Source organism: Peromyscus maniculatus, chromosome 1 (genome assembly GCF_049852395.1).
Source record: "Peromyscus maniculatus bairdii isolate BWxNUB_F1_BW_parent chromosome 1, HU_Pman_BW_mat_3.1, whole genome shotgun sequence".
Taxonomy (NCBI): domain Eukaryota; kingdom Metazoa; phylum Chordata; class Mammalia; order Rodentia; family Cricetidae; genus Peromyscus; species Peromyscus maniculatus.
This window is the reverse complement of record NC_134852.1, coordinates 91,065,032-91,077,915: the sequence shown is the minus strand read 5'-3', so window position 1 is coordinate 91,077,915 and position 12,884 is coordinate 91,065,032. Positions and strand designations below refer to the sequence as shown.

At 46.8% G+C, this 12,884-nt stretch overlaps 1 protein-coding gene across 1 annotated transcript in view; it reads left to right on the top strand.

Moving 5' to 3' along the window:
- The window catches only part of Ap3s2 (adaptor related protein complex 3 subunit sigma 2), a 47,355-nt gene that overhangs the window by 30,767 nt on the left and 3,704 nt on the right, over window positions 1-12,884 (top strand). The gene's annotated exons all lie outside the window — the stretch shown is intronic.

Genomic DNA, 12,884 nt, shown 5'->3' with positions numbered 1-12,884 from the left:
CATAAATCATGAACCAGTGAGTGGTGATTCTTCCATGACAGCATTCCTCGAACATGAAGACAGGCCAGTTGCTGGGTGATTTGCCACCCCGCCCCTTCTCGGCATGGACACTTAGGGTCAGGCCCCCTCCCTGAGCTAACATAGCATTCTGTACGGGTCATGGTGCTTGTCGCAATCTTCTTTTATTATAGTTAATTCTGTACAGGTTTTATCTTCCTTGATTCCAAGTGCTCGAGGACATGGTCCACATCTTATCACTCTTCCTTCCAGCACTTAACATGATGTGATGTTAAATATATTTGAAAAGATAGTTTGAAGCTGCGTGGATGTTTTGAACATAACACATTACCTCTGTGCTTAGTTTATCTAAGTTTCTAAAGGAATCTCAGCATCCTAGTGCAATGCATCAGTTGATCTTAATTGGGGCGAGGGTGGGGGGCTAAACAAAACACGCTGTTTCAGAGTCGTGGGAGTGTGTAATGTACCTTCAGAAGGTCCACTAAAATAACATAATGGTGATTTAAGAGTTAGCTCTCGGGGCTAGAGAGTTGGCTCAGAGGTTAAGAGCACTGGCTGCTCTTCCAGAGGTCCTGGGTTCAATTCCCAGCACCTACATGGCAGCTCAAAACTGCCTGTAACTCCAGTTCCAAGGGATCCAACACATTCACAACAATCACATTAAAAAAAAAATTAGCTCTCCTACATTGTTTTATCTCCCTAGTTCCTCAGTGGACCAAATATTCCTGGTTCTTCCCTGTGCCCTCTGTGGTATGCATTGTAGAAATCCCCATGTTGAGGGTGGAGACAAGCCCTTCCCAAGGACACAGGGTGCCATGAGCTTCATCCCTGGTTCACTTCTCAGTATGTCAAAGAAAAGTCTGCCTCCAACCCCATAGCAACAGTCACCACCACTGAAGCAAACCGTCCGGGAAGAGGCAGGGTGCGAGCCACCACCGATGGTCAGATCTGATTATCACACTTTCTTTTTGGCTCAGAGACATAAGGTGATCCCCAGGGCACTAGAACAGCAGGGCTCTGCATGTCTTGAGATGCTGGGGAAGCACCGGGCTTCAGATGAGAGTAGTCAGAACAAGCCACACTCTCCAGGTCTCTGGGGCGTGCATGTTTCCGCCTTCTCCGCTTTCCATTTCTCTCTAATATGGAAAATATGAGAACTAGAAACTGACCCTAAGCCAAAATGCTTCTCTTCCAAAGTCTACTGAGTCCACTCCCCTGGTTCTCTCCGAGCACACTCCCTCTAGCAGACAGGAGAATGAGCCACCCTTTCCCTCCCCAAGACTCTCTTCCCACTTATTCTCTGAAGACCTTTCATAGAAGTTCCTGAAGCAATCTCAGCCAAGAGAGGATAGAAATGTTATCTATACTTGGCCTTTTGTGTAGTGAACTTGTGGGCTTAGTTTGTACGTGATTAGGAATTCCTTTTTAAAGCATGGGTATTGTGAAGTTGATGCCTGGTTCTCTAACATAGGCAGTGACCATGTTCTTCTATATTCGGTTAGCATTTTATCGATTCTGTCTTGTCAATGGTCAGGTGGGGTGGGTAGGGGAGTGTGCCCCTGTCTTTTGTAAGATTTTGTCCTATACACAATTGGAATTACTCCAGTCCAGAGGTTTCTGTGCCTGTCCGTAAGCTAAGAGTGTGGTGTGGCTAATAGTGTCTGATAGTGTTCCAGAGACGGTACCTCCCCTCGCTGCCCAAGATGGGGTCTCGCCATCTCTACTGAGAGATGCATTCTGTTGAGTCCGTGCTACAGAGGTGTTCCGAGGCACATTTTGGTGACACTAGAGACTGAAGCTGACTTCTTGAGCTTTACTTTGAGACACTGAATACTTGAGCTTTGGAACATGCCAGGTTAGTATGGAGACTGCTTCGCTAGAGAAGCCTGGTTTCTGTGGAGTGCTTGCTCCCTTCCACTCCCAGCTGGTTTGCTTCCAGTGGCAGTGACTGCTGATACACGCTTAGAGGCAGAATGTTCTTTGACTCCAGGGAGAAACGAAACTAGGGATGGGACTCTTGAGGTCCCGGCTCCCTGTGTCCTTGGGAAGGGTTATTGAAACTGCCCTGTCTCCACCCTCAGCAGTTCCACAGCCTGATTTCTGTATCTTTGAGATGGCATTTGTGGCCTTCCTGTTGGATGCATGTCAATCTTCTTGTGAAGCTAGCAGGCTCGTTTTAATCTGTCTTATCAGAGGGCCAAGTTTGGAGGCCGTGCCAGATTGACAAGCTGAGTCTTGAAATCCAGTTGTGGACTTTCTTTCATTACACCAGCAATTATGAGCTAACACTTCATAAACATGGAGCTCTGGGCACCCCCGGGAGATTTAACATGGAACCTCAAAGGATCACGGTAGACAAGAAATATGCAAAGAACAGCACAATTGACTTAAGTATCTCAGGAGACACCCGTTCAGGTCACAGAGAAGAAGATCTTGACTCTGCCAGCAGAGGCCCTTCACTTCCTTGACTTAGGTGCCCCCACTCTGGGAAGTTAGAACCCCAAACCTGGAAGAATGTGTCTGATTTTTACAGAACTGCTTAGCAGGATGACCATGAAGAATGAGTTTAAGGCAGCGAGGCATGGGATTGGCAGATCTCAGCAGTGGACAGCATTACAAGCCCTAGCTCTCATTTGGGAAAGTGCTTTGTTCTTTCGGGAGATCCAGCAGGTTGGACAGTCCTCCTTCTTTTGTGCTGAGGATCAGGCTCAGGTCCTTGAGCATCCTGTGCAGCCCTCAAGTCATTTAACATCTCTGATGCCTTCCAGTCTTGTTTTCCCTCTGTGCACATCTGTAGTAGAGCTGCTGGTCAGGTTTATATGGCCATAGAACTTTGAAGGCCCAGCATTACGCCTATGCACTGTTGGCACCCTTAGCATACACTGGATAATAGTCCTGTTTCATCTACTGCTTACTGGATACTAGCTACTACATTCCTGTCCATGGGACATTTATATCACCTCTAGAGGATGCTTCAAATGTATAACTTGCATTTTTTTTGAGATTATCTTATTGTAATCCAAGCTGTCCTCATACTTGTGATCCTCCTGCCTCAGTCTCCCATGTGCTAGGTTACAAATATACACCACCATACCCAGCTTCAAACAGGTAACTTCTATTGTCAGAAAATAGTAAAAGAAAACATTGGACTGGGTGGTGGTAGCACACACCTTTAATCCTAGTTCTAGAGAGACAGAAGCAGGCAGATCTCTGAGTTCAAGGCCAGCCTTGTCTACAGAGCGAGTTCCAGGACAGTCAGGGTTACACAGAGAAACCCTGTCTCCTCAAAAAACAAAACAAACAAACAAACAAAAAAAACCAGCAAAACTAGAAAAAGAAAATACTGGATATTCAGTTGATCCAGCTGTAGAGGTGGGTACCCCAAGAGAAGGATGCAACAGCTTTTTAGAAAAGAAAAACTGAAGGGATACAGATATCTGAGTGGAGTTAGATGGGGAACGGAACAGAGACATGATAAAACAGGTCAGAACATCTAGAATTGGCATTTAGCTGAAATCACCCCTACTTTTGGCTATTGGGGGATGGAGTTTCAAGAGGAAAAAATGTAAGTAGTGTAGAGACACCAGCTTTCACCCATTGGAGTGTGGCCGTAGATTTGTGCAAGTCGGTCTCAGGGAACCCCAGCTGCCACCTCACACTCTTCAAAGAGTCCAGACACACCCCTCACCTGCACGCTCTTTTTATGTCAGATTGGTTCTCTTGGAACCTTGGGGCTGTCCTACACCTTCTTTTTTTCAGATAAGCGCTCCCCTTTCTTGTGCTTATTTCTAGGTCAGAGTACCACCATAGTGGCAAGAACTTAGAAACCCCACAGCTCTTCTCGTTTGGCCGCCAGTAAGCAGTTCCTCATCGCTGGCCAGTGTCGTCAGGCTAGGTGGTCACCGGGCTGACACCGTGTTACAGTATCACACCGGGAGCCTGGGTTTGCGAGGTGGCGGCCTCCTGACCTTCGCCCCGCTGTCTCTAGTCACACCTTTTTCACTTTTTTGTTTTTATTTTGAGATTCTAACACAATGACAACATTTCTCCCTTCCCTTTCCTCTCTTTAAACCCTTCGATACACTCTTCCCCACTCCTGCAGTCTCATGGGCTCTTCTCCCGTTGTTACTGTGTGCATGTATGTATTTGCACACACGTGTGTGAATACAGCCGGCTCAGTCTGTGTAATGTCGTGTTTTCAGGCCGACCATTGGCACAGTTGACCAGTTGCTGGGATCTTCCTGCACCCAGCTTTCCTCAGCTGCCTGTAGTTCTTTGTGTGGGGTGGAGACCTCTGGCTCTCCCTGTCTAGTCCGCCAGTCCGTTGGTGTGATTCTTGTTCAGCTTGTGTTCGGCGGTCCTGTTGGGGAGGCTTTCTGGGTGTGACCTCTGATGTTCCTAAGACAGTCTCACAGCAGACCCCGTACTCCCGTGATTTCGAAGTCACCAACCTGACTCGGGGTCAGCCTCTCTCCCTCACCCTCCTTCCCCGGGGCAGTCCTTGAACTCTCGGTGTTCTCCGGTACTCACCTGGACTGGCATCAGCCACCTCCTGTCCCTAACAACCTTTTGTCGTCTGCCCCTGTCATTAGCGCCCGGGAGCCTCCGTTCAGTTTCGTTTCTTGGCTGCCTGCTTTCCACACCTGTTTGGCAGCCTCCAGCTGTCTCATCTCACTCTATCCACTCGGATAAGTTTGCTGCCTTTTAGTCAGAATTTCTGACTGGCTTGCAGGGTTACCATGGGCTGCTGTCCGTTCATCATCCTGTGGTTACTTACATTCACGGAGCCACATGCTCAGCAAAGGGTGCTCATGATGTTTTCGCGATATTATAATTACGGAATTTAATCAGATATTCACAGGAAGCCAAGAATATGTAAAAATTAAACTAAGCCTGGCGGCGGCAGCAACAACAGCAGCACATGCCTTTAATCCCAGCATTCGGGAGGCAGGGGCAGTCTGGTCTCTGAGATCCAGGACAGCCAGGGCTACACAGAGAAACCCTGTCTTGGGGGAAAAAACAAAACAAAACAAAACTGAATGCTATAGAAAGATGTAATGGCATTTGCTTTTTTTTTCCCCCTGAAAGTGGAAAGACCCACTTTTTTTTTTTTTTTTTTTTAATAATTTATTTTTAGGGGTTGGGGATTTAGCTTAGTGGTAGAGCACTTGCCTAGCAAACTCAAGGCCCTGGGTTCGGTCCTCAGCTCTGGAAAAAAAATTATTTTTATTTTATGTATGTGCATTGTTGTTTCGGCTGAATGTATGTCTGTGTGAGGGAGTCAGATTCTCTAGACCTGGAATTACAGACCAGTGTGAGCTGCCATGTGGGTGCTGGGAATTGAACCTACGTCCTCTGGAAGAGCAGCCAGTGCTCTTAACCGCTGAGCCGTCTCTCCAGCCCCATGGTATATGCTTTTAATGGCAGTACTCTGGGAGGCAGGCAGATCTCTGTGAGTTCGAGGCTAGTCTGCTCTATATAGAGAGTTCTAGGACAAGCAGGTCTACATAAAGAGACTCTATTTCAAAAACAAAACAAAAGACAAAAGCAAAAGAAAGGAATTGAGCAGGATTGTCTGCTAACTGCCACATCCTAGGTGCTGGAATTTTCCCTTGGGGGATGTAAGGAGTGCCTTTTTTGTTTCATAATTTCATACATATTTGCAAAATACTTTGATCATATCCACCTTTCATTATCCGCCCTTATTCCCCCACTCCTAATGAACACCGTGTTCTTTCCAACAACCCTCCCCAAAACAGCACAGGAGTGATTTTTGGCCGTTGAAGCAAGATCGCACTCTGTACCTAGGCTGAGCTAGAACTCAGGATCTTCCTGACTCCTACTCTGAGTGCCAGGATTATGGGCACCTACTTGGCAAGTTCTCTTTTAGAATAAGGAAATAATAGGTGATGCCTTCTGGGTGAGTTTTGTAAACTAGTGGCATGGAACTACTAATCTGAAAGAGGTCTTCTTGGCCTCAACTGGTGGCTCTCAGCTTCGTTTGTAGCAGTTGATAGCAGGTTTGGACTTTGTGGGGGAAATCAGTAAGGATCATACTAGGAAATCAGGAGTGTTAACGTGCCGTCTGTGGACTGTCAGCTGCTGAAGGGCAGGTGGTCTCTGGGTCTCTCTTCCCCACTTCTCTTCCTGGTCATTGCTTGTTTCCACTGTTGAGACATGGACCCTGATGCTGACCTTTTATGTTTGTGTCTCCACTCAGCTGCTCTTCCTTATGCCATAGTATTTCTGAGTCACCTTTTGGTGGTCACACGTGGTCTAGATTCCTCAAGGAAAACTCAGGAGCCATCAACTGGGCATAAGATCCGTGAGCTGCACTTTGCGTCCGTGAGAGTATTACCCTTTTCTGCTAGCATTAAGCATTGGCTTTGGTTTGGAGACTGGCTTCAAACTCCCTATATAGCTGAGGTTGACCTTGAACTTCTGATCTTGCTTCTACCTCCCAAATGCTGGGATTATAAGTGTGAACCATCACACCTGGTCTGTGCAGTGCTGGGCCAGGACCCAGGAACACCTGCATTCCAGGCGGGCACTCCCCCAGTTTACATCCCAACCCCCTGGCTTCCTGTTATTCATTCACTGTTCTCTTCTTTCTTCCCTTTTGTTCTTTATTGCTTTAGTTGTATCTCTAGTTCTGTGTCTTCTGTTGTTACCATCAGTCCTGTAATTTCTCTTCTGCTTTGTCCCTGAATCCCACTGTGATACGCTTTCTCATCTTCTGGTCTCCCTGCTCTGCCATAGTCTCTTGCTCCTCTGATTTGCGACACTGGGGATCAAATCTAGGGCCTTGTGCATGCCAAGCAAGTGGTGTACCCCCAAGCTATCTCAGCTGCCCTTGCTTTTCCTTTCTGAAAATTTTCAGGATGCTTTGTTGTAATTTTGTCTGCTCCCCAGCATCAATTTTCTAGTATTTTGTTTTCCTTGGTTCCTAATTTTCTTTTTATGTCTTTATTTAGCTCCTGGGTAGATGGCTCTTTATAATCGTTTTTAAGTGGGTTTGCTTTTCAGGTGCCAGCTATTGTTAGGAATTTTGTTGGGGAGGTATTCCAAGCTGGGCTTTGTTGTTCCCATGTTAGAGAGTTCGAGGTGAGTTCATTTCCCCTCATTTCTAGGCAGCGAAGAAAGGTAGGCATCCATGAACGTCCGTCCCCAGTGCAAAGATGTTCTTCTCTGCTGCTGCGGGGACCTCATCTGGGAGGCCCATACAGTGGGCTTGTGTATTTTGTGACGTGGTCCCAACTCTAGGTCCTGCCAAGGAGGTTTCTGCCCTCACAGCAAAGAATTGGTTTGGTACCTGGGGGCGGGTGCTCTATCTCCAGGAAGTGAGGTCACTAGCCCCCCATTCCCTTCCTTCTGTGAAGCAAAGGGAGCCTTCCCTGTGCCCCCTGCTCTCGATATCTTTGCCACTGTTTGGGGTCTAGAATTTGTGCTCTATCCTGGCTTTGTTGAAGGGGGTTTGCTGGTCCATTTCTCCTTTCTGTATTTAGAACACACTTGAATGGCTTTCGGGAATTCTATCTTTCTGATGTTCAAATGAGACGTTCTTAACTTTTTTTCTATTCTCTGGTTCCCGTGACGTTATAAAGTAGCCTTTTGCTGAACCTTGTCCAGAAAGCCTCCACAGTCACACTTCCGTCCATCTTCTGAGTCCAAGGATAAGCTGCTCAGGTGTGAGAAGGCCTCTCACCCATTCAGCATGCCGCCTGCATTGTCCATTGTTCTGGGCCCCGGGGTGAGTCACGGTAGAGTTCTCACTGGGGCTGTCACACCAACAGCAAGCCTTAGGTGATGAGCACTGGGGTCCTGAGTGAGTGTGGTGACAGATACAGACTGCCAGTCAGCCCGACCCGCACTCAGCACCTGGTTCTGGAACCGTGGCTCCTGGCGCTGCAGAACTCCATTGCCATTTCCTCCAATATGAAATGACGGAGCTAGCGCAGTTTCATTTCTGTTACTGTGGTAAAATGTCCCGGCAGAGAGCCACCTCAGACAGGAAAAGGTTGATTTGGCCTGTGATTTCAGTCCGTCCCATGGTGATGTCACGGTGGCAGAAGCTCGGGCACCTGGTGCGTCACATCCACAGTCAGGAGCAGAGAGAGGCCAGTCCACCCAGGGTGCCCGCTCGCTCTCCTCTCCCTTCCTCCTGTCCCCGTATAGTTCAGGACCACTGCCTAGGCCATAGGTGGTGTATTTTAAAAATGGTGGGAAGGAGTCACACCATACAACAGGCCACGTAGAGGTTCATTGAGGGGAGGGGGAGAGAGAAAGGGCAGAGACTGGTCCCTGGGGATGAGGAAGGGAAAGAGAAAGGAGGCAGGAGGTGGCAAGGCCTGCCTTTTATAAGGAACCGTAGTAGCGAATGCACACAGGAGGTGCTCTCAGTGGCTGCAGCAGCTGAGGTACATCCTGTCAGGACCCTAAGGGCAGGCCAGTACAGATGCCTGAATGCTGACAATAGGTGCTGCCCACAGTGGGCTGGGCCAGCCTATATTAATTTAACAATCTACAATCCACCACAGACATGCTCGTAGACCAATCCAATAAAGACAGTTACTCAGTTCAGACTCTCTCCCTGGCGGTTCTAACTTGTGGCAAGTTGACATTCAAAACTAACCATCACAATCACCAAGCTCATACAGATATCATGAAGTTAAAATGAGGTCTGTATAGCACTTGGCACACGATAGTCAACAGAAGTATCGCTTTGTACCAGTGAAGAAGAGGAAGGGGAGCAAAACAGGATGAGGCACTAAGACGCTCGGATACAGGTCTCTCTCTTCAGGGTTTAAGGTTTACCAGCCTTACAGCTGTTGATTTTGCAGGTCAGTACCATTGAGTTTGTTACAGTAGTGTGCAACCCTTACCACGACCCCATCTGCAGACATCTTATCCACCTCTGTACACACTACAACACAATACCCACCTGCCTGCTCTCAGCCACCATTCTGCTTTCTGTTTCTGTGTATTTTTGACAACTTTTGGTACCTCGTATAATAAATTCCTATAGTATGTCTTTTTGTTGTTTTTGTTTGTTTTGTTTGCTTTTTTTGTTTGTTTGTTTTATTTTGTTTGGTTTTTTGAGGAAGGGTTCCTCTGTAGCCCTGGCTGTCCTGAAACTCACTCTATAGACCAACCTGGCCTTGGACTCTGAGATCTGTCTGCCTCTGCCTCCTGAGTGCTGAGATTAAAGGCGTGTACTACCACACCCATCTTATAGTATATTTTTTTGTGTGTGTCTGATTTAGTTGCTTAGCACAGTGCCCTCAGGGTTTATCCATGTTGCATGGATATATGCACGCATCCTCCCTTTTTTTTTTTTTTTTTGGTTTTTCGAGACAGGGTTTCTCTGTGTAGCTTTGCGCCTTTCCTGGAGCTCACTTGGTAGCCCAGGCTGGCCTCGAACTCACAGAGATCCGCCTGGCTCTGCCTCCCGAGTGCTGGGATTAAAGGCGTGCGCCACCACCGCCCGGCCGCATCCTCCCTTTTAAGGCAGAATAATAGTCTTATTTTATGGAGACCGAATTTTGTTTGTCTATTCATCCGAGAGTGGACACTTGGGTCACATCTATGTTTTGCTCATTATGACTTTTGCTGTTATGAGCATAGATGTATAAATGTTTCTTTGAGTCTTGCCTTTAGGTTTTTGGGGGTGTATACCCAGAAATTGAGTTGTTGAGTCATATGGTAGTTCTGTTTTTGCATTATGAGGAACTTCCATACAGTTAACACATTCATTTGATAGGGAAGTATAAGCAATGAAGTTCCCCCAAGGAATAATAGGAAAACCAGTCTTGCTTCACATTTTATAAATTGCCTAAATATGAAACTTTTCTTATTAAATTTTACTTTCATGTAGATATACATTAATGTATAGTATGGGCAATGTATATTGTATGGAATGTAGAAAAGAGGGGCGAGAGCAGACAAGTGGTTAATAAGATTTAATAAATGGGTACGCGGAAGGGGTTACTCCATTATGTATTCCTTCCCCGAGGACAGAGGACGAAATCCCAGTTCTGTGTGTTAGCGCCTTCTTTCTGGAGGACGCAGGAACTTCCAGTGTCAAATGCATGGAAGCATGCAGACACATCTTTTTCCCCACTGCTTGGTACCAAAGAGTAAGTTGACGCTTGACTTGAGACTGGAGGCCAGTGCTCTCAACTCTGACTGTCCCATGGGAGATATAGGCAGTGTCTGAGGACACCTTGGGTCATCCTAGCTGGAGGGGAACTACTGCAGCTAGTGCTCAGAGACCAGAAACGTGCAGTGGTAACCAGGAAAGCTCACCGAAGCATCATCTCAGGGACTGGAGAGAGGCTCGGTGGGTAACGGCACTTACTGTGCCAGCAGAGGACGTGAGTTCAGGTCCCGGCGCCTGCACGGTCAGGCATGGTCACATGACCAGCAGCCTCCGCACTAGAGAGTGGAGGTGAGAGGATCGCTCCAGTTTGCTGGCTGCCAGCCTACCTCCAGGTCCAATAAGAGAACCCGTCTTGAGGGAGTAAGGCAGAGAATAAACAATAGAGCAGGACACTTGGTGCCCTCTTCTAGCCTCTGACTGTGCACACACAGGCAATCGCAACACACACACAGGCAATCACAGCACACACACAGGCAATCGCAACACACACACACATACATACCATCTCAAGGCTCGGACACCTTGCTTCAAACCCAAGCTGCCCTTTCAGCCTTGTCTTTAGTCTCTCTCTTATAGAAAGCTGCTGTCCCAGCCAGGCCCAAGGACTCATAAACCCACCCGTCCTATAGCTGAATTGCTTTTTCCGGGCCTTTTCTGGCCTCCTGTGGGCTGGTCCAGTAGTTCTATGCTTTCTTGACAACAGAAGGTAGTACTTCCTACCATCCTGGATTGTAAGAAAGTAATTACAAGTATTGTTGAAATGATTTGGTTTGGAATTTGAAGTGCCAGGTTAGACTGGTGGCACAGGCCTATAATCCTAGCCAGTTGAGAAATGAGACAGGAGGATTGTGAGTATAGGGCTGCCCTGAGCAATTTAACAAGACTATTTCTCAAGAAGAGAAGCCCTAGGACGTTGGTCAGTTGTGCTTGTCTAGCATGCACATAGCCCTGGGTTGAATTCCCATGGCTGTAAAGCAGTTATGGTGGCATGTGCCTGTAATCCTACTGCTTGGGTGATAGAGGCACCAAGATCAGAAGTTCAAGGTCAATCTGAGATACATGAGTCAAAAATTAATTTTGAAGTTGAAAGGGGGACTGGGAAAAATGCTTGCACAAGGCCCTAGGTTCAAGCCTCAGTACTGCAAAGGAGTGTGAGATGCCACCCTCGAGACCCCAGCGAGCTCCTCTGCCTTTACCCGCCAGGACCTCTATGGCAGCTTCCCTGTCGTCCTGTGCAGTGGTTGAGTCGTGTCTGCCCCATTCCAGCCGTGCTCCAAGGTTCAGCTTTGCTTAGAGAACTGCTGGACGGATGGAACCTGAGCCCAGTGTGAGCTTCACGCTAAGGGAAGGGTCTGTGTGGTTCACATAGCTGGACCTACTTAACGCCGGCCAGTGTGACGACGGTCAAATGGGTGGTAGAAAACCTCTTTTCTTGTATAGAACCCACGTGTACCAGGCGCCAGCCAAGGCATGTTATGTTCAGTTTTCTTTCCATCTAGTTATTTCGGTCACTTACTCCTGTAGTTTCTGGAGGGAACCTGAAGCTTTGAGGAGATCATTTGACAAGGACCACTTAGCTAACAGCAGAGGGCTGGAATTTAAACACCACCTGTCTGAGTTGGAAGCCTCAGCCACACCTCATTGTCTTGAGGATCCCAAACCCCTCTGCCATTGCTAATAGAAGACCACGAGGCCAAGACCAGACGGCAGAGACCCCTTGTGGCTCACTAGTGAGGTGGCTGAGTTGTCAATCTGCTGCTGTAAGGACCAGCCTTCATCAGCTCAGAGATTGAGGGGATCCTGGAGTCAGAGGACTAATCACTCACTTGACTTTTCTATCTGAGGGAGTAAAACTCAACTCTCTGGGGCCAGCAAAAAAGGGAAACACACACACACACACACACACACACACACACACACACACACACACACACCCTCTCCAACATGTCAGGATCTCACCCAGGCAAGCCTTCAGCAGGTCGGAGAAACTGAAGAAGAGATGCAGAGTAGGCAAACTACTGGACAGACAGACAGACACACAAGGACTTTTCTGAGGGCCAAGACTTAGTTCTTCATTTTATTATTCTTCCTGTTGCTTGTTCTACTCTGTTTCTTTTCTTTTCTGTTCTGTTCTTCTACTCTGACATTTTCCTTCTGGTTGTCTTTATTTTTTCCCTTACAGTTTATATACTCTAGCAGCATCTTTCAGCAATATAAAAATTACAATATGGTTACATTCTATTTTTTAAGTGAGTGACAACAGTGAATACGAGTAAAAAGCAACATGTTTCCCATTTCCCTTACATGAGTAAACATTTTACGTATTACAGGTAAAAACCAAATTATTCCCAAGAACCCACACTCAGTTAAACATTCATCTTTAGACTTCTCATAGAGCAAGAGCCTTTCAGCCATAATCATTTACATAGGCAGTAGCTTTTATAGTTGCCACAAAAATGGGTTATTCGTTTTACTTTTTATATTTTAGAATCCTGTCCAGTTACTTAACTAACCATCCAATTCTTTGTTTTCTAGTTACACAAAGTCAATTGTTTAAAGCTTTGTGTTAGCTACTGTGCACACTGAAACCCATGAATACCTTTTCCATCATCAGAAAGAACTTGAGCTAACTCCTGGGACTCTATTGTTTTTCTTAGTCATTAACCTAAGCCACAGTCTATACAAATCCTCAAGTAAAACTCTGTTT